Source organism: Coregonus clupeaformis, unplaced genomic scaffold, assembly GCF_020615455.1.
Source record: "Coregonus clupeaformis isolate EN_2021a unplaced genomic scaffold, ASM2061545v1 scaf0020, whole genome shotgun sequence".
NCBI classification, from domain to species: domain Eukaryota; kingdom Metazoa; phylum Chordata; class Actinopteri; order Salmoniformes; family Salmonidae; genus Coregonus; species Coregonus clupeaformis.
In genome coordinates this window covers 585,136-605,774 of record NW_025533475.1, presented here as the reverse complement: position 1 = coordinate 605,774, position 20,639 = coordinate 585,136, and the positions used below count along the sequence as shown (strand labels likewise).

The following is a 20,639-nucleotide window of genomic DNA, read 5'->3' as shown; positions in this document are numbered from 1 at the left end:
TCTCTCTCTCTAGTCAACAGATATGTTAGGTTGACAGTACTCTCCCTAGTCAACAGGTGTGTTAGTTTGACAGTACTCTCTCGCTCTCTCTAGTCAACAGGTCTGTTGGGTTGACAGTATTCTCTCTCTCTAGTCATTAGGTCTGTTAGGTTGACAGTACTCTCTCTCTCTCTAGTCATCAGGTATGTTAGGTGGACAGTACTCTCTCTCTCTCTAGTCAACAGGTGTGTTAGGTTGACAGTACTATCTCGCTCTATCTAGTCAACAGGTCTGTTGGGTTGACAGTGCTCTCTCTTTCTCTAGTCAACAGTTCTGTTAGGTTGACAGTTCTCTTTCTCTAGTCAACAGGTCAGTTAGGTTGACAGTACTCTCTCTCTCTCTCTTCAACAGGTCTGTTAGGTTGACATTACTCTATCTCTCTCTCTCTAGTCATCAGGTCGTTAGGTTGACAGTAATCTCTCTCTCTCTGTAGTCAACAGGTCTGTTAGGTTGACAGTAGTCTTTCTAGTCAACAGGTGTGTTAGGTTGACAGTACTGTCTCGCTCTCTCTAGTCAACAGGTATGTTAGGTTGACAGTACTCTCTCTTTCTAGTCAACAGATATGTTAGTTTGACAGTACTCTCTCTAGTCAACAGGTCTGTTAGGTTGACTGTACTCTCTCTTTCTTTCTCTAGTCAACAGGTCTGTTAGGTTGACAGTATTCTCTCTTGTCTAGTCAACAGGTCTGTTAGGCTGACAGTACTCTCTCTCTCTCTAGTCAAAAGGTCTGTTAGGTTGACAGTACTCTCACTCTCTCTAGTCAACAGGTCTGTTAGGTTGACAGTACTCTCTCTTTTTAGTCAACAGGTTTGTTAGGTTGACAGTACTCTCTCTCTCTCTTGTCAACAGGTCTGTTAGGTTGACAGTACTCTCTCTAGTCAACAGGTGTGTTAGGTTGACAGTACTCTCTCTAGTCAAGAGGTGTGTTAGGTTGACAATCCTCTCTCTCTCTCTCTAGTCAAAGGTCTGTTAGGTTGACAATAATCTCTCTCTCTCTGTAGTCAACAGGTCTGTTAGGTTGACAGTAGTCTTTCTAGTCAACAGGTGTGTTAGGTTGACAGTACTGTCTCGCTCTCTCTAGTCAACAGGTATGTTAGGTTGACAGTACTCTCTCTCTCTAGTCAACAGATATGTTAGTTTGACAGTACTCTCTCTAGTCAACAGGTCTGTTAGGTTGACTGTACTCTCTCTTTCTCTCTCTAGTCAACAGGTCTGTTAGGTTGACAGTATTCTCTCTTGTCTAGTCAACAGGTCTGTTAGGCTGACAGTACTCTCTCTCTCTCTAGTCAAAAGGTCTGTTAGGTTGACAGTACTCTCACTCTCTCTAGTCAACAGGTCTGTTAGGTTGACAGTACTCTCTCTTTTTAGTCAACAGGTTTGTTAGGTTGACAGTACTCTCTCTCTCTCTAGTCAACAGGTCTGTTTGGTTGACAGTACTCTCTCTCAATCTTGTCAACAGATCTGTTAGGTAACAGTACTCTCTACCTCTCTAGTCAACACGGCTGTTAGGTTGACATTACTCTATCTCTCCCTCTAATCATCAGGTCTGTTAGGTTGACAGTATTCTCTCTCTCTCTCTCTATAGTCATCAGGTATGTTAGGTTGAACGTACTCTCTCTCTCTCTCTCTAGTCATCAGATCTGTTAGGTTGACAGTACTCTCTCTCTCTCTCTCTAGTCATCAGGTCTGTTAGATTGACAGTACTCTCTCTCTCCCTAGTCAACGGGTCTGTTAGGTTGACAGTAGTCTTTCTCTCTCTCTCTCTCTAGTCAACAGGTGTGTTAGGTTAAGAGTACCATCTCGCTCTATCTAGTTAACAGGTCTGTTGGGTTGACAGTGCTCTCTCTCTCTCTCTAGTCAACAGGTCTGTTAGGTTGACAGTTCTCTTTCTCTAGTCAACAGGTATTTTAGGTTGACAGTTCTCTTTCTCTATCTAGTCAACAGGTCTGTTAGGTTGACATTACTCTCTCTCGCTAGTCAACAGGTCTGTTAGGTATTTATTTATTTCTCTCTAGTCAACAGGTATGTTAGGTTGACAGTGCTCTCTCGCTAGTCAACAGGTCTGTTAGGTTGACAGTACTTTCTATATACCTCTCTAGTCATCAGGTCTGTTAGGTTGACAGTACTCTCTCTCTCTATTCATCAGGTCTGTCAGGTTGACAGTACTCTCACTCTCTCTAGTCAACAGTTCTTGTCAGGTTGACAGTAATCTCTCTCTAGTCAACAGGTATGTTATCTTGACAGTGCTCTCTCTCTCTAGTCAACAGATATGTTAGGTTGACAGTACTCTCTCTAGTCAACAGGTGTGTTAGTTTGACAGTACTCTCTCGCTCTCTCTAGTCAACAGGTCTGTTGGGTTGACAGTATTCTCTCTCTCTAGTCATTAGGTCTGTTAGGTTGACAGTACTCTCTCTCTCTCTAGTCATCAGGTATGTTAGGTGGACAGTACTCTCTCTCTCTCTAGTCAACAGGTGTGTTAGGTTGACAGTACTATCTCGCTCTATCTAGTCAACAGGTCTGTTGGGTTGACAGTGCTCTCTCTCTCTCTAGTCAACAGGTCTGTTAGGTTGACAGTTCTCTTTCTCTAGTCAACAGGTGTTTTAGGTTGACAGTTATCTCTCTCTCTATCTAGTCAACAGGTCTGTTTGGTTGACAGTTCACTCTCTCTAGTCAACAGGTCTGTTAGGTTGACAGTTCTCTTTCTCTATCTAGTCAACAGGTCTGTTAGGTTGACATTACTCTCTCTCGCTAGTCAACAGGTCTGTTAGGTATTTATTTATTTCTCTCTAGTCAACAGGTATGTTAGGTTGACAGTACTCTCTCTCTCTAGTCAACAGGTATGTTAGGTTGACAGTGCTCTCTCGCTAGTCAACAGATCTGTTAGGTTGACAGTACTCTCTCTAGTCAACAAGTCTGTTAGGTTGACATTACTCTCTCTCTCTAGTCAACAGGTCTGTTAGGTTGACAGTACTTTCTATATACCTCTCTAGTCATCAGGTCTGTTAGGTTGACAGTACTCTCTCTCTCTATTCAACAGGTCTGTTAGGTTGACAGTTCTCTCTCTCTAGTCAACAGGTCTGTTAGGTTGACAGTTCTCTTTCTCTATCTAGTCAACAGGTATGATACATCCGATCCTCGTTTGTTAAGTCTAATGACACTGCTGGTCCTACTCACACTGCCCTACCCTATGCTTTGACTTCTTTCTCCCCTCTCTCCCCAGATAACATCCTGCGACTTGTGACTGCAGGCCGCCCAACAACCTGCCCGCTTGACCCCATCCCCTCCTCTCTTCTCCAGACCATCTCCGGTGACCTTCTCCCCTACCTCACCTCGCTGATCAACTCATCCTTGACCGCTGGCCATGTCCCTTCCGTCTTCAAGAGAGCGAGAGTTGCTCCCCTTCTCAAAAAACCAACACTCGATCCCACTGATGTCAACAACTACAGACCAGTATCCCTTCTTTCTTTTCTTTCCAAAACTATTGAGCGTGCCGTCTTTAGCCAACTCTCTTGCTATCTCTCTCAGAATGACCTTCTTGATCCAAACCAGTCAGGTTTCAGGACTGGTCATTCAACTGAGACTGCTCTTCTCTGTGTCACGGAGGCTCTCCGCACTGCTAAAGCTAACTCTCTCTCCTCTGCTCTTGTCCTTCTAGACCTGTCTGCTGCCTTTGATACTGTGAACCATCAGATCCTCCTCTCCACCCTCTCCGAGCTGGGCATCTCCGGCGCGGCTCACTCCCTGGATTGCGTCCTACCTGACCGGTCGCTCCTACCAAGTGGCGTGGCGAGAAGCTGTCTCCGCACCACGTGCTCTCACCACTGGTGTCCCCCAGGGCTCAGTTCTAGGCCCTCTCCTTTTCTCCCTATACACCAAGTCACTTGGCTCTGTCATATCCTCACATGGCCTCTCCTATCATTGCTACGCTGACGATACACAACTAATCTTCTCCTTTCCCCCTTCTGATAACCAGGTGGCGAATCGCATCTCTGCATGTCTGGCAGACATATCAGTATGGATGACGGATCACCACCTCAAGCTGAACCCTGGCAAGACGGAGCTGCTCTTCCTCCCGGGGAAGGACTGCCCGTTCCATGATCTCGCCATCACGGTTGACAACTCCGTTGTGTCCTCCTCCCAGAGTGTGAAGAGCCTTGGCGTGACCCTGGACAACACAATGTCGTTCTCCGCTAACATCAAGGCGGTGACCCGCTCCTGCAGGTTCATGCTCTACAACATTCGGAGAGTACGACCCTGCCTTACACAGGAAGCGGCACAGGTCCTAATCCAGGCACTTGTCATCTCCCGTCTGGATTACTGCAACTCGCTGTTGGCTGGCCTCCCTGCCTGTGCCATTAAACCCCTACAACTCATCCAGAATGCCGCAGCCCGTCTGGTGTTCAACCTTCCCAAGTTCTCTCACGTCACCCCCCTCCTCCGCACACTCCACTGGCTTCCAGTTGAAGCTCGCATCCGTTACAAGACCATGGTGCTTGCCTATGGAGCAGTGAGGGGAACGGCACCTCTGTACCTTCGGGCTCTGATCAGTCCCTACACCCAAACGAGGGCATTGCGTTCATCCACCTCTGGCCTGCTGGCTCCCCTTCCTCTGCGGAAGCATAGTTCCCGCTCAGCCCAGTCAAAACTGTTCGCTGCTCTGGCACCCCAATGGTGGAACAAGCTCCCTCACGACGCCAGGACAGCGGAGTCACTCGCCACCTTCCGGAGACATTTGAAACCCCACCTCTTTAAGGAATACCTGGGATAGGATAAAGTAATCCTTCTACCCCCCCCCCCAAAAAAAAATTGTAAAGTGGTTATCCCACTGGCTATAGGGTGAATGCACCAATTTGTGAGTCGCTCTGGATAAGAGCGTCTGCTAAATGACGTAAATGTGCCCTTGAGCAAGGCACTTAACCCTAATTGCTCCTGTAAGTCGCTCTGGATAAGAGCGTCTGCTAAATGACTAAAATGTAAATGTAAATGTAAATGTTGACAATACTCTCTCTCTCTAGTCAACAGGTCTGAAAGGTTGACAGTACTCTATCTCTCTCTAGGCAACATGTCTGTTAGGTTGACAGTACTATCTATCTCTCTAGTCAACAGGTCTGTTAGGTTGACAGTTCTCTTTCTCTATCTAGTCAACAGGTATGTTAGGTTGACATTACTCTCTCTTTCTAGTCAACAGGTCTGTTAGGTTGACAGTACTCTCTCTCTCTAGTCAACAGGTCTGTCAGGTTGACAGTATTCTCTCTCTCTAGTCATTAGGTCTGTTAGGTTGACAGTACTCTCTATCTCTCTCTCTAGTCATCAGGTCTGTTAGGTTGACAGTACTCTCTCTAGTCAACAGGTGTGTTAGGTTGACAGTACTCTATCTCTCTATTCAACAGGTATTTTAGGTTGACAATACTCTCTCTCTCTCTCTCTCTAGTCAACAGGTCTGTTAGGTTGACAGTACTCTTTCTAGTCAACAGGTGTGTTAGGTTGACAGTAATCTCGCTCTCTCTAGTCAACAGGTCTGTTAGGTTGACACTACTCTCTCACTCTAGTCAACAGGTCTGTTAGTTTGACAGTGCTCTCTCTCTCTAGTCAACATATATGTTAGGTTGACAGTACTCTCTCTAGTCAACAAGTCTGTTAGGTTGACATTACTCTCTCTCTCTAGTCAACAGGTATGTTAGGTTGACAGTTATCTCTCTAGTCAACAGGACTGTTAGGTTGACAGTACTTTCTATATACCTCTCTAGTCATCAGGTCTGTTAGGTTGACATTACTCTCTCTCTAGTAAACAGGTCTGAAAGGTTGACAGTACTCTATCTCTCTCTAGGCAACATGTCTGTTAGGTTGACAGTACTCTCTCTTTCTAGTCAACAGGTCTGTTAGATATATATTTATTTCTCTCTCTCTAGTCAACAGGTCTGTTAGGTTGACAGTACTCTCTCTCTCTCTCTCTCTCTCTCTCTATATCTCTCTCTCTAGTCAACAGGTCTTATAGGTTGAAAGTACTCTCTATCTCTCTCTAGTCAAAATGTCTGTTAGGGTGACAGTACTCTCAATCTCTCTAGTCAACAGGTCTGTTAGGTTGACAGTACTCTCTCTCTCTCTAGTCATCAGGTCTGTCAGGTTGACAGTACTCTCACTCTCTCTAGTCAACATGTCTGTTATGTTGACAGTACTCTCTCTCTCTCTCTAGTCATCAGGTCTGTTAGGTTGACAGTACTCTCTTTCTCTCTTGTCAACAGGTATGTTAGGTTGACAGTACACTCTCTCACTCTAGTCAACAGGTCTGTTAGGTTGACTGTACTCTCACTCTCTTTAGTCAACAGATCTGTTAGGTTGACAGTACTATCTATCTCTCTAGTCAACAGGTCTGTTAGGTTGACATTACTCTCTCTCTCTCTAGTTAACAGGTCTGTTAGGTTGACTGTACTCTCACTCTCTTTAGTCAACAGATCTGTTAGGTTGACAGTCCTCTCTCTTTCTCTCTCTCCAGTCATCAGGTCTGTTAGATTGACAGTACTCTCTCTCTAGTCAACAGGTCTGTTAGGTTGACAGTACTCTCTCTTTCTAGTCAACAGGTCTGTTAGGTTGACAGTACTCTCTCTCCTCTCTCTTTCTAGTCAACAGGTCTGTTAGGTTGACAGTACTCTCTCTCTCTCTCTCTCTAGTCAACAGGTTGTTAGGTTGACAGTACTATTTAGTATTCATCCCCCTTGGCATTTTTCCTATTTTGTTGCGTTACAACCTGTAATTTAAATGGATTTTTATTTGGATTTTATGCAATGGACCTACACAAAAAAGTACAAATTGGTGAAGTGAAATGAAAAGAATAAATTACGAAAAAGTGGTGCGTTCATATGTATTCTCCCCCTTTGCTAGTAAGCCCCTAAATGAGATATGGTGCAACCAATTACCTTCAGAAGTCACATAATGAGTTAAATAAATTCCACCTGTGTGCAATCTAAGTGTCACATGATCTCAGTATATATACACCTGTTCTGAAAGGCCCCAGAGTCTGCAACACCACTAAGCATGGGGCACCACCAAGCAAGCGGCACCATGAAGACCAAGGAGCTCTCCAAACAGGTCAGGGCAATGTTGTGGAGAAGTACAGATCAGAGTTGGGTTATAAAAAAATATCAAAAACTTTGAACATCCCACGGAGCACCATTAAATCTATTATTAAAAAATAGAAAGAATATGGCACCACAACAAACCTGACAAGAGAGGGCCGCCCACCAAAACTCACGGAACAGGCAAGGAGGGCATTAATCAGAGAGGCAACAAAGAGACCAAAGATAACCCTGAAGGAGCTGCAAAGCTCCACAGCGGAGATTTGAGTATCTGTCCATAGGACCACTTTAAGACGTACACTCCACAGAGCTGAGCTTTACGGAAGTGTGGCCAGAAAAAAGCCATTGCTTGAAGAAAAAAATAAGCAAACACGTTTGGTGTTCACCAAAAGGCATGTGGGAGTCTCCCCAAACATATGGAATAAGATTTTCTGGTCAGATTAGACTAAAATTGAGCTTTTTGGCCATCAAGGAAAACGCTTTGTCGGGCGCAAACACCACACCTCTCATCACCCCGAGAACACCTTCCTAATTGGAAGCATGGTGGTGGCTGCATCATGCTGTGAGGTTGTTTTTCATCGGCAGGGACTGGGAAACTGGTCAGAATTGAAGGAATGATGGATGGTGCTAAATACAGGGAAATTCTTGAGGGAAACCTGTTTCAGTCTTCCAGACATTTGAGACTTGAACGGAGGTTCACCTTCCAGCAGGCCAATGACCCTAAGCATACTGCTAAAGCAACACTCGAGTGGTTTAAGGGGAAACATTTAGACGTCTCGGAATGGCCTAGTCAAAGGCCAGACCTCAATCCAATTGAGAATCTGTGGTATGACTTAAAGATTGTTTTACACAAGCGGAACCCATCCAACTTGAAGGAGCTGGAGCAGCTTTGCCTTGAAGGGGAGGGTGAATTGTCGTGCACGCTCAAGTTTTCAGTTATTTTTTCGTATTTCTCGTTTGGTTCACAATATAAAATATTTTGCATCTTCAAAGTGGTAGGCATGGTGTGTAAATTAAATGATACAAACCCCCAAAAAAACTATTTTAATTCCAGGTTGTAATGCAAAAAAATAGGAAAAATTCAAAGGGGGTGAATACTTTCGCAAGCCACTGTAGATGCTCATTTATGGCCAAAAGGACAGTACATTTGTGACGACCGTCTCAATTCAGTCTTATGTAGCTACATTTTAAATTGTGTTTTTTGCATTGGATTACAGTAGAGGCTCGGAACTAGAAAATGGTATATCATACACTACAGTTGAGGAACAATGGGGAAAGTCATTCTGCTTTGAAGGTTGATAAACTTGTGAAAATGGAAACAACTTTTGAGAAAATGGTCCTTGAATATTTTGATACACCTACTGGAAAGCTCTTCTTTGTCTACACCCGTTCAGCATCGTTCACACCCTCTTAAGCCTTAGCCCCACCCATCTCTTTAAGGACTCACATGGCCATGTGCTATACAGAGTGAGTACGGTAGTGTACTAAACAACCAAAGATTTCAAGACTAAAGGCTGGTTTATACTACGTCTATCGACATGTCTATAGACAGTTGTCGTAGTGACATCACAAACATTCTATTGTCGTCCGACATCAAACTTGTCGTTATGAAAAACTATAAACACAAAAACGACAGGCTGCATGATATCAGCAGTCTGGTCGTCCAAAATAGCATAACTGGTGTATTTTAACACCAATAAACTCATCCGTTTAAAAATGAATTTAGTATATGTCAATCTAACAAACCAGGCTAATAAAAGCAACTTTCTAAACAATGTTTTGGTTAGTTTCTAGCTTGTTAGCTAGCTATCTAACGTTAAGTTAGCTGGCTAGCCAGTTCAGATAATGACTATATCATATAGCTGACAACGTCTTAACTTTAGCCAATTTGTATTCGTTATTACAGGAAAATAAACTCACAACAAGATCATTATTTACAAGTTAATGGTGAGCTAATTACAGAAAATAGCTTATGGTTGTGAGTGAGATGAAATAACAGCAGATCATTCTACCAGATAATTATTGAACTTGGATACTGTCTCGTTGGCCTAACGTTATATCCTAATTTGACTTTGGTGCAGGTCATGTTGTTCTTCACATTACCGTCTCTGGTAAACACACACTATATCAAATAAAATCTAAGTTTATTTGTCACATGCACAGGATACAGAAAGTGTACACAGTACAGTGAAATGGTTACTTGCATAGTGGAGTCTTTTGTTTAGACATGTACAGTAGCTAGCTAGCTAAACAATGAACCATAATCCCAACTCATAACGTTACTACCCTGCATGAATCTGCAGGTAGCTAAAGCTAACCAACTAGCTAGGTTCAATGTTAGCTAGCTAGCTAAAATAGGCTATAACTAGCAATGCAAATGGCTCTGAGATACGAATAATATGACTACACAGATCATACACATAACGTTAGCTAGCGAGCCAGACAGCTAGGGTTAGCTAGCTAGCTAACAGTATGCATTAACTTGCAATGAAAATGACTTTCTGACTAAATTAGAAACGTATAATATCTGTTAATGTATCTAGCTAGACTCTCTTACCTGTATACATGGATGAACGCTTCTCCCTCTATGTCCCGGAAGCCATGGTTGCCCTTAGTTTATAGATGTCATCCGGAGACAGGTGTTTTATACAACAGCCTTCTTCTGTGTGTTCTCTTTTCGACTCCCTCCGCATTATTTGCAATCAAATGCCAGAATTGTCTCCATCTCCTTAGCTATCATACTCTGCTTCCACTGGGCATTCCACTGATTTCAAAACTTGGTCCTCCAGAAAGTGGAGATCATTAGCAACACTTATGCAGTTTTTCGTGACATCTAAAAAAAAAAAAAAGCTTTAGAAAGGATTAACTACACATACTGAGCAGCTCATGTTATAGACAGAAGCATGCTACAGTGAGGGAAAAAAGTATTTGATCCCCTGCTGATTTAGTACGTTTGCCCACTGACAAAGAAATGATCAGTCTATAATTTTAATGGTAGGTTTATTTGAACAGTGAGAGACAGAATAACAACAAAAAAATCCAGAAAAACGCATGTCAAAAATGTAATAAATTGATTTGCATTTTAATGAGGGAAATAAGTATTTGACCCCCTCTCAATCAGAAAGATTTCTGGCTCCCAGGTGTCTTTTATACAGGTAACGAGCTGAGAATAGGAGCACACTCTTAAAGGGAGTGCTCCTAATCTCAGCTTGTTACCTTTATAAAAGACACCTGTCCACAGAAGCAATCAATCAATCAGATTCCAAACTCTCCACCATGGCCAAGACCAAAGAGCTCTCCAAGGATGTCAGGGACAAGATTGTAGACCTACACAAGGCTGGAATGGGCTACAAGACCATCGCCAAGCAGCTTGGTGAGAAGGTGACAGTTGGTGTGATTATTCGCAAATGGAAGAAACACAAAATAACTGTCAATCTCCCTCAGCCTGGGGCTCCATGCAAGATCTCACCTCGTGTAGTTGCAATGATCATGAGAATGGTAAGGAATCAACACAGAACTACACGGGAGGATATTGTCAATGATCTCAAGGTAGCTGGGACCATAGTCACCAAGAAAACAATTGGTAACACACTACGCCGTGAAGGACTGAAATCCTGCAGCGCCCGCAAGGTCCCCCTGCTCAAGAAAGCACATATACAGGCCCGTCTGAAGTTTGCCAATGAACATCTGAATGATTCAGAGGAGAACTGGGTGAAAGTGGTGTGGTCAGATGAGACCAAAATCGAGCTCTTTGGCATCAACTCAACTCGCCATGTTTGGAGGAGGAGGAATGCTGCCTATGACCCCAAGAACACCATCCCCACCATCAAACATCGAGGTGGAAACATTATGCTTTGGGTGTGTTTTACTGCTAAGGGGACAGGACAACTTCACCACATCAAAGGGACGATGGACGGGGCCATGTACCGTCAAATCTTGGGTGAGAACCTCCTTCCCTCAGCCAGGGCATTGAAAATGGGTCGTGGATGGGTATTCCAGCATGACAATGACCCAAAACACACGGCCAAGGCAACAAAGGAGTGGCTTAAGAAGAAGCACATTAAGGTCCTGGAGTGGCCTAGCCAGTCTCCATACCTTAATCCCATATAAAATCTGTGGAGGGAGCTGAAGGTTCGAGTTGCCAAACATCAGCCTTAAAACCTTAATGACTTGGAGAAGATCTGCAAAGAGGAGTGGGACAAAATCCCTCCGCAGATGTGTGCAAACCTGGTGGCCAACTACAAGAAATGTCTGACCTCTGTGATTGCCAACAAGGGTTTTGCCACCAAGTACTAAGTCATGTTTTGCAGAGGGGTCAAATACTTATTTTCCTCACTGTACATGGCAGACTAATCCGAACTCATCTCTCGGTATGTACAGCCCAGCCATTATCTCAGCCAATCATGACTAGCGGGAAGGTTCCTGTCTTTTTCTGTGGCTAAACGAACTAGGCTCGTAATGTAACAATTTCGTATTCGTATTTCCAGATAGCATACACATTTGTTATTAAGGCACATGAAAGGCAGAAGGCATTTCTGCCCAAAAATGCATTTTTATAAATGTGAAGTAGTGAAGCGCGACATACGCATACGTTACCTGAAACAGGTCACATTTTTTAACATCTTCCAATCTTAACAGCCTGTGACGATTGAATGCTGGTTTGATGCCATGTCACAACCAGTGTACGTAGACTGTCATTGTTCTCTTGTTGTTGCCAGATGTTATAATCTAATTCAAAGTCACTAATCTGCAATAGCAGCATGGGGAAAGTACATAATAATAATAATAATAATAATAATAATAATAATAATAATAATAATAATAATAATAATAATAATAATAATAATAATAATAATAATATAGGTAAAGTACATACAGGTCTAATAATCTTATTACACCAGACTAGAACATATAAAATTAAATAATTTTTTATTGGTCACATACACGTTTAGCAGATGTTATTGCGGGTGTAGCGAAATGCTTGTGTTTCTAGCTCCAACAGTGCAGTATTATCTATCAATTCACAACAATACACACAATCTAAAAGTAAAATAATGGAATTAAGAAATATATCAATATTATGTCGGAGTGGCATAGACTAAAATACAGTAGAATATAATACAGTATATACAGTGAGGGAAAAAAGTATTTGATCCCCTGCTGATTTTGTACGTTTGTCCACTGACAAAGACATGATCAGTCTATAATTTTAATGGTAGGTTTATTTGAACAGTGAGAGACAGAATAACAACAAAACAATCCAGAAAAACACGTCAAAAATTGTATACATTGATTTGCATTTTAATGAGGGGAATAAGTATTTGACCCCTCTGCAAAACATGACTTAGTACTTGGTGGCAAAACCCTTGTTGGCAATCACAGAGGTCAGACGTTGTCACGATCGTCGTAATGAGCGGACCAAGGCGCAGCGTGATATGCGTACATACTTTTAATAGTACTTAATACACGATACAACAAAACAACAAAACGAAACGTGAAGTCCTCGGTTAACAAACACAAACCTACACGGAACAAGATCCCACAAATGACAAGTGCACAACAGGCTGCCTAAGTATGGTTCCCAATCAGAGACAACAAGACACAGCTGCCTCCGATTGGGAACCAACCCGGCCAACACAGAAACACACAATCTAGAAAAGAACACATAGAAAACGAAACATAGAACCTAACATCCAGAAACTAACACATAGAAACTAACACCCTGGCTCAACATATAAAAGTCCCCAGAGCCAGGGCGTGACAGACGTTTCTTGTAGTTGGCCAACAGGTTTACACACATCTCAGGAGGGATTTTGTTCCACTCCTCTTTGCAGATCTTCTCCAAGTCATAAAGGTTTCGAGGCTGACGTTTGGCAACTCAAACCTTCAGCTCCCTCCACAAATGTTCTATGGGATTAAGATCTGGAGACTGGCTAGGCCACTCCAGGACCTTAATGTACTTCTTCTTGAGCCACTCCTTTGTTGCCTTGGCCGTGTGTGTTGGGTCATTGTCATGCTGGAATACCCATCCACGACCCATTTTCAATGCCCTGGCTGAGGGAAGGAGGTTCTCACCCAAGATTTGACGGTACATGGCCCCGTCCATCGTCCCTTTGATGCAGTGAAGTTGTCCTGTCCCCTTAGCAGAAAAACACCCCCAAAGCATGTTTCCACCTCCATGTTTGACGGTGGGGATGGTGTTCTTGGCGTCATAGGCAGCATTCCTCCTCCTCCAAACACGGCGAGTTGAGTTGATGCCAAAGAGCTCGATTTTGGTCTCATCTGACCACAACACTTTCACCCAGTTCTCCTCTGAATCATTTAGATGTTCATTGGCAAACTTTAGACGGCCTGTTTATGTGCTTTCTTGAGCAGGGGGACCTTGCGGGCGCTGCAGGATTTCAGTCCTTCACGGCGTAGTGTGTTACCAATTGTTTTCTTGGTGACTATGGTCCCAGCTGCCTTGAGATCATTGACAAGATCCTCCCGTGTAGTTCTGGGCTGATTCCTCACCGTTCTCATGATCATTGCAACTCCACGAAGTGAGATCTTGCATGGAGCCCCAGGCCGAGGGAGATTGACAGTTCTTTTGTGTTTCTTCCATTTGCGAATAATCGCACCAACTGTTGTCACCTTCTCACCAAGCTGCTTGGCGATGATCTTGTAGCCCATTCCAGCCTTGTGTAGGTCTACAATCTTGTCCCTGACATCCTTGAAGAGCTCTTTGGTCTTGGCCATGGTGGAGAGTTTGGAATCTGATTGATTGATTGCTTCTGTGGACAGGTGTCTTTTATACAGGTAACAAGCTGAGATTAGGAGCACTCCCTTTAAGAGTGTGCTCCTAATCTCAGCTCGTTACCTGTATAAAAGACAGCTGGGAGCCAGAAATCTTTCTGATTGAGAGGGGGTCAAATATTTTATTTCCCTCATTAAAATTCAAATCAATTTATAACATTTTTGACATGCGTTTTTCTGGATGTTTTTGTTGTTATTCTGTCTCTCACTGTTCAAATAAACCTACCATTAAAATGATAGACTGATAATTTCTTTGTCAGTGGGCAAACGTACAAAATCAGCAGGGGATCAAATACTTTTTTCCCTCACTGTACATACACAGATGAGTAAAGCAAAAATATGTAAACATTATTAAAGTGACTAGTGTTCCATTATTAAAGCGGCCAGTGATTCCAAGTCTTAGGGCATCAGCCTCTAAGGTGCAGGGTTACATAACAGGGTGGAAGCCGCCTAGTGATGGCTATTTAACAGTCTGATGGCCTTGAGATAGAAGCTGTTTTTCAGTCTCTCGGTCCCAGCTTTGATGCACTTGTACTGATGACCTCTCCTTCTGGATGATAGCGGGGTTAACAGGCAGTGGCTCGGGTGGTTGTTGTCCTTGATGATCTTTTTGGCCTTCCTGTGACATTGGGTACTGTAGGTGTCCTTGAGGGTAGGTAGTTTGCCCCCGGTGATGCGTTGAGCAGACCACACCACAATCAATGACAGAACCAGGACTTATTTGACATGAATAGTTTTATTTGATATAAGTAGTTACTTCTGGTTAGGGAAAATCCCCTGCATGTTTTACAATGTTAATGTGCGCTGTGATGTTGAATGGGGAGTTTCCTGTTTGGAGACAGTGAAGCCATTACTCTATTCTAACATTATAATGTTATATTTTTAAGTGAGTTGACCATTTAAGTGAGTTGTCCATTATTAATGATAGTGAATTTGTACCATGTTCTCTCAGAATGTGTGTGTGTGTGTGCGTGTGGTGTTTTACTCCTGAACATACAGTATAAAACACTGCGAGGAAAAATGCAGTTGTGTTCAGCCATGCTAAAGCCATCTATTTATCTGGGCCAGTCTATGGCCTCTTGGGTCGTGACATGCATTATTCCCTGTGTAGATAACAAACCAGGCGTGCTGAGAGAAATTGGGGGTTGCCCTGAACACATTCCCCGGGTTCCCTTTGTCACACATGAAGGAGTGGAGGGTTTACTTACATAGCAGCTTCAACCCCTCACTGACCCACAGAGCTTTACCTCTGTCTCTGTCACTGAGGCTGGCACTCACACTGATGCTGTACAGATGTGTATGTATCTGTTTGTCTGTCTGTCTTTCTTTGTGTGTGTGTGCTTGCGTGTGCGTGCATGCGTGGGAGGGAGAGGGAGAGCGAGACATTGCTCAGGGGTGTGATCTGGTGACGGGACCAGACCTGGACTACAGGTGCTACAGAATTACAAGCAGAGTATATCATGAAGATCAGAGGACGCTGGTGAGAGGAGCTATAGGAGGACATGCTCATTGTAAAGGCTGGAGTGGAATTAATGGAACGGAGTCAAACATGTGGTTTCCATATGTTTGATACCGTTCCATGAATCCATTCCAGCCATTACAATGAGCCCATCCTCCTATAGCTCCTCCCACCAGCCTCGTCTGATAAAGATATGTATTTTCTTTTCACACGTGTTGCCTTCCGCCCTCGTCTCTTTTCTCTCCCTGCTTCCTTCTTCTCCTTTCTCTGCAGAACTCTTATCAGAGCCAGACAAGTATCTGCCGTCAGTCTGTCCAGTCACTCGTTTAGAAACTTTACAAATGCAGCTTTTCCTGCAGGCACTTTTAGGGCCACTATAAATCCAGCCTGTTTAAATCGGCTTTTACTAAGATATCTGATGCACAGCATTCTTCAGGTGCTTAAAAGGCAGTTTTGAAACATTTACCCCCAAATGTATTTAGTGGGTGAGTGATGCACTATGTGGAAGGAAGTGGACAGAGGCTTTAGTGTTGACCGTGTTTGTCTTGTTATGTTAACAGAGAGAGCATAATGAACAGTACAAATGGAAGGATGTTTTGAGTTGCGGTCCATTTTGGATTAAGTGCACATCTGGTAAATCCAAACTCCATTTGTCTTCATCTAAAAAACCTTTTTTCCTTTTGGATATCTGCTCTGTTTTACTGCACTGAGGTGATTGTATTTTTAAACCCATTTGGGGAACATGGTGTTCCATGTGTTCCATATTCTCTATGGTTTAATGGAGTCTGAGGGAACATACTGTATACCAGGTATTATTTTACTCCTTTCTTTATCCACCATCATTTATTCTCACCTTTTCTCTGAGACTCAGGATCACTCCATGTTGCCAGATCTGCCTCTGCTTTAGCCCATTCATGACAGCAACAACAACAGGGGGGAAGACTGGCAACCAGGCTGCTCTTGCAGCGCCCTCTCTGTCCTTCTGCCCTGACATGCATCTTTTGTTTGTGTATCAGATTATCGATTTACGAGCCCCTCTCTCCCAGGGACGTCATGGTGCCACCGTGCACCACGCCAGCGTTTGTCATCTTTACGAGGTGTTTTGGTGGTGTGGTTACTTGCGAAAGGCCCGGTGCTAGCGGTAAATGTATATTTTACATGGTGATGGAATGCATTTGCATGTGAGAGCAGCTCTTAAAACCCCTGGCTGTAAAATGGAGAGCAGCAACACCTTTACTACCGGCCTATCACTGCAAGCCTGAACGCTGGCTGTGCAACGCCAAGGAACAACACACACAGAGAGACGCACAGAGCCTATAAACACTTGAGCTGTAAATCATGGATGTACTGTATAGGACATGGTGTCTGAGGAAAGTTCATTCAGGAAAAAGGATTGGACTTTATTTTAAATTGACATGGAAATGATTTACCCAATGGTTTGTGTTACTGATTGAGAGTTGTATCTCTTTAGTCCAAATGAAAGGGGGGGGGAATCGAATAGGACTGACTGTCTCTTCTCTACTCTAACAACAGCACATTGTCATGTCAGACAACATTAAGATCCCCTCAGATCCACAGAAACTGCATCTTTGAAGTTAAACTGGGGGAAAATATCCTAAATATAGGTCTGACTCCAGATATGTGTGGCTGCCATCACAGATATGTGTGTAAGATGAAACCACCAGGCTGTTGCGATATGCGCGATCATATTATGGCCCTACACAGTATCATATGGGACTCTTTCAGACATGACAGAGTAGGGAGTAGTACATGAGGGTTTGGTGAAAACAACCCCAGACACAGCGCTGAGTAGTGACTTTCATGTCTTTACAGCGTGTCTGGCTCACAATACAAAGTGTGTGTGTTACGAACCCCGTGGCTTTAAACGTCTAGGGTGGATGGACAAGAGACCCGTAACATAATTCATGCAAATTAGAATCGTGACATGGAACAGTGAGAACAAAAACTACACGACAACCATAAACTACCGTCAAACATAAAAGGTTTATTTTTGAACACACGGTAAAGGTTTGGGAAAAAGGGCTGAGCAGGACCCAAGAAATGAAACAATAGTGTAACACCCCTAAACTGATCTTGCCTGCCTCAAGAACCGCTAAGCTACTGCTAATCATACAAAAATTACAGTGGGTGGTCCGCTCAGGTCTAACTAGTGTTTTTAGACAGTTTTCTTCCTACAGGTAATGTATGCCCAAGGGCAACTTGCTTAAATTCCCCTTTTCCCAGAAACACACAAAGTTACCAAACAGAGTAACCAGCAAATGAGTGAGTACACAGGACACCACAGTATCCATACTCACATACGGAAATAGTCTCTCATAAAGTTACCAAACAGAGTAACCAGCAAATGAGTAAATACACAGGACACCACAGTATCCATACTCACATACGGAAATAGTCTCTCACAACAAACACAACTGACCGGCTTTTAAACAATGGGATGTGTGATTGAAAAACCAGAAACAGGTGGTGCAATGCAGAGGAATGTCCACTGATTGGTCCACCTCAGCAATCAGCAGACACCCCAACAACCACCAATCAGGAACATACAGGACACCTGTGATTAGGGCTGAAGGAGAGGAAAAACACAAAAAGACACAGGATACCTGTATCCGTAACAGTGTGTGTGTGTGTGTGTGTGCGTGCGTGCGTGCGTGCGTGCGTGCGTGTGCGCACAAATACCAAGCAGGTATGGTGATGTCATCATGTCTTATTCAGAATGGCATACAGCTGAAGAGAGGGTGTGGATTTGTTTTATAGGGAAGCCTGAAGAACTCAGGGTTGTACAGGGGATTGGATTTATTTGTTTTATAGGGAAGCCTGAAGAACTCAGGGTTGTACAGGGGATTTGATGTATTTATTTTATAGGGAAGCCTGAAGAACTCAGGGTTGTACAGGGGATTGGATTTATTTGTTTTAAAGGGAAGCCTGAAGAACTCAGGGTTGTACAGGGGATTGGATGTATTTGTTTTATAGGGAAACCTGAAAAACTCAGGGTTGTACAGGGGATTGGATTTATTTGTTTTGCAAAAGACAGGTATGACTTCTCCTCCAGGATTTGCTAGAGGACATCTTGTGTAAAGCTCATGTCCACATCATTAGTGGCAGGATCTCAAAACCTCCCATGGAAACTTGATATGGCCTTTGTAAAAGTAAAAATCTCAAAAGCTCGGAATGTAATGAGTTAACATATTTTATTTGATATTTTTTCAGTATATTTATTGGTCTTGACTAACAGTAAAAAAAAACAGAACACAAGACTTAAAATAATAAGAAAATAAAAAAACAATCAGCTGCATAGAACCACACAGGTCATTGAAATACTTTCACACATCAAAGAGTGGTAGTGTTGCGGCTCAAACTGTTTTACTGTTGCAGCAACTAGCAATTAGCGGATGATTCAGCGCTTTGATTGGGAGCCATTTTGTGTCAAGCGTGTTTACTCTGCACACAGCGCTGCACTACATTAGCACTAATGATGGTAATGGCCTCCCATCACATTGACAGGCCCATTTCTTAGATCCCTCTTAATTGTAATTAAGGCCTGATTAACGGGTTTGGTGGGGGAAGTGTTCTATTCTCCTCAGTACAATATACCATAATATGTTATGAAAGCAATCAAGGGCCTGTCATTTAGTTCTCTAATGAGTCTCTACTACACATAACAAACATCACTTGTTCCTTTGCTATTCTTTTTCTAGACCAGCGGGGAGTCAAAACCAGGCCGCAAGTTTCACAGTTCCATAGCTGGTTCTTTTTTCGCTGATAGTAAATTGGTTGATGAATGTCTAGGGTTGCTTCCGGTAACTTTCCCAAAATTCCCAGGTTTTCCAGAAATCCTGGTTGGAGGATTCCGGATTTCCGGCTTATTCCCTCCTGTTTCCAGGAATCTTCCAACCAAGATTGCTGGAAAACCTGGGAATTTTGGTAAGTCACTTGAATTTGGCAACCCTATGAATGTCACTCACCTGGTAACCCAGGTATGAATCAGTCCCTGGTTAGAAGGGAAGGATGAAAACCAGCAGTCTTACAGACCTCAAGTCACTGATCACTGCTCTCAGTGACTGAAGACAACAGCTTTGTTATTAGTTCAGACATAAGTATTTCTCTCACCTTCTCTCTCTCTCTCTCCGTCTTCAGGAAAACTTGTTGTGTGTGAGCGTGTGAGCGTATTTCTTCTCATGGAAGTGTGGCCTGGGTGGGTTGTGATTAACTCTCCTCACTCATGTGGTCTCCTGGGCCCTCCTAGGCCTGCTCACTGTCAGCCTGGCTGTGACACCACCCTGCATGATGGAACCACTGGGAAGGTACCTGACTGCTTGTTTTATTCCCCTGTCCCATAGAGCATGAAAAAGAGGACTAATTAGAAGGCGCTTGCTTGTCTTCTGTCTCTACGCCCGCTCCCTTTCAGTCTCTCTCCTTCTCTATCTCTCTCTCTGATAACTCTTACTTTCTCTCGCCGTATCTTTCTCTCTCTCCTCCTCCTCTCATTCTCCCATGAGGATCATTTAGACACAGATATGCTCTGGTGCTTTACCACCAGACACTAAAGCCTAAGGTGGACTGGGCTGTCAGGCTCTCAACTGTCTCCTTGGCAGACAGCTCCTTCCCTCCATGCCCGCCACACTGATGGTTTGTTCCATGTTACCAGGCTCATTGTTGAACACGTCTGTCTTAAAAGTGTGTTGTGCTTTGCTTCAGCAGTACATACACAATCAAGGCTCGACCCTAACAGAAAAGACACCAAAACAAATGTTGTTTGATTAACGGCAATCATGGCCTCTGTTTTATTGTACCTTTAATGCGTCTTGTGTTTGCAGGTGATTGAGGAGACGGTGGAAAGGCTGGTGGTTCAGTACCCTCACAATGTGTTCAGTATGGTGATGCAGGACTGCAAGAGAACCCTGGAGAGAGCCTATCAGATGGGCTGGAGCCCAAACACACCCACCGCCTTATAGCCACCGCTGGACTACAATCACACACACACACACACTCATATGCTAATTCGCATACATGTGCACACACACACACTTATAAAGGCGGTGTGCACAGTCAAAGTGGAAACACACACCACATGATCATTTAGTTTAATTTTTTATCTATGGATCGTTTTTGGATTCCATTTTAGTTCTGTGATAACTCCTAGACAAATCATACTGTACATCACTGTACAGTGTTGGGCTTGTGTATCACATAACCATAGTGCTCTCCTTTTGACCAGAGACCTAGAGTATGTGGCAGCCCTATGGCTCTAG

The 20,639-nt window shown here is 43.4% G+C and overlaps 1 pseudogene; it reads left to right on the top strand.

The window, feature by feature from the left end:
- The window catches only part of LOC121583087, a 532,109-nt pseudogene extending 511,767 nt beyond the window's left edge, over nt 1-20,342 (top strand).
- The last annotated feature ends 297 nt before the right edge of the window (nt 20,343-20,639 follow it).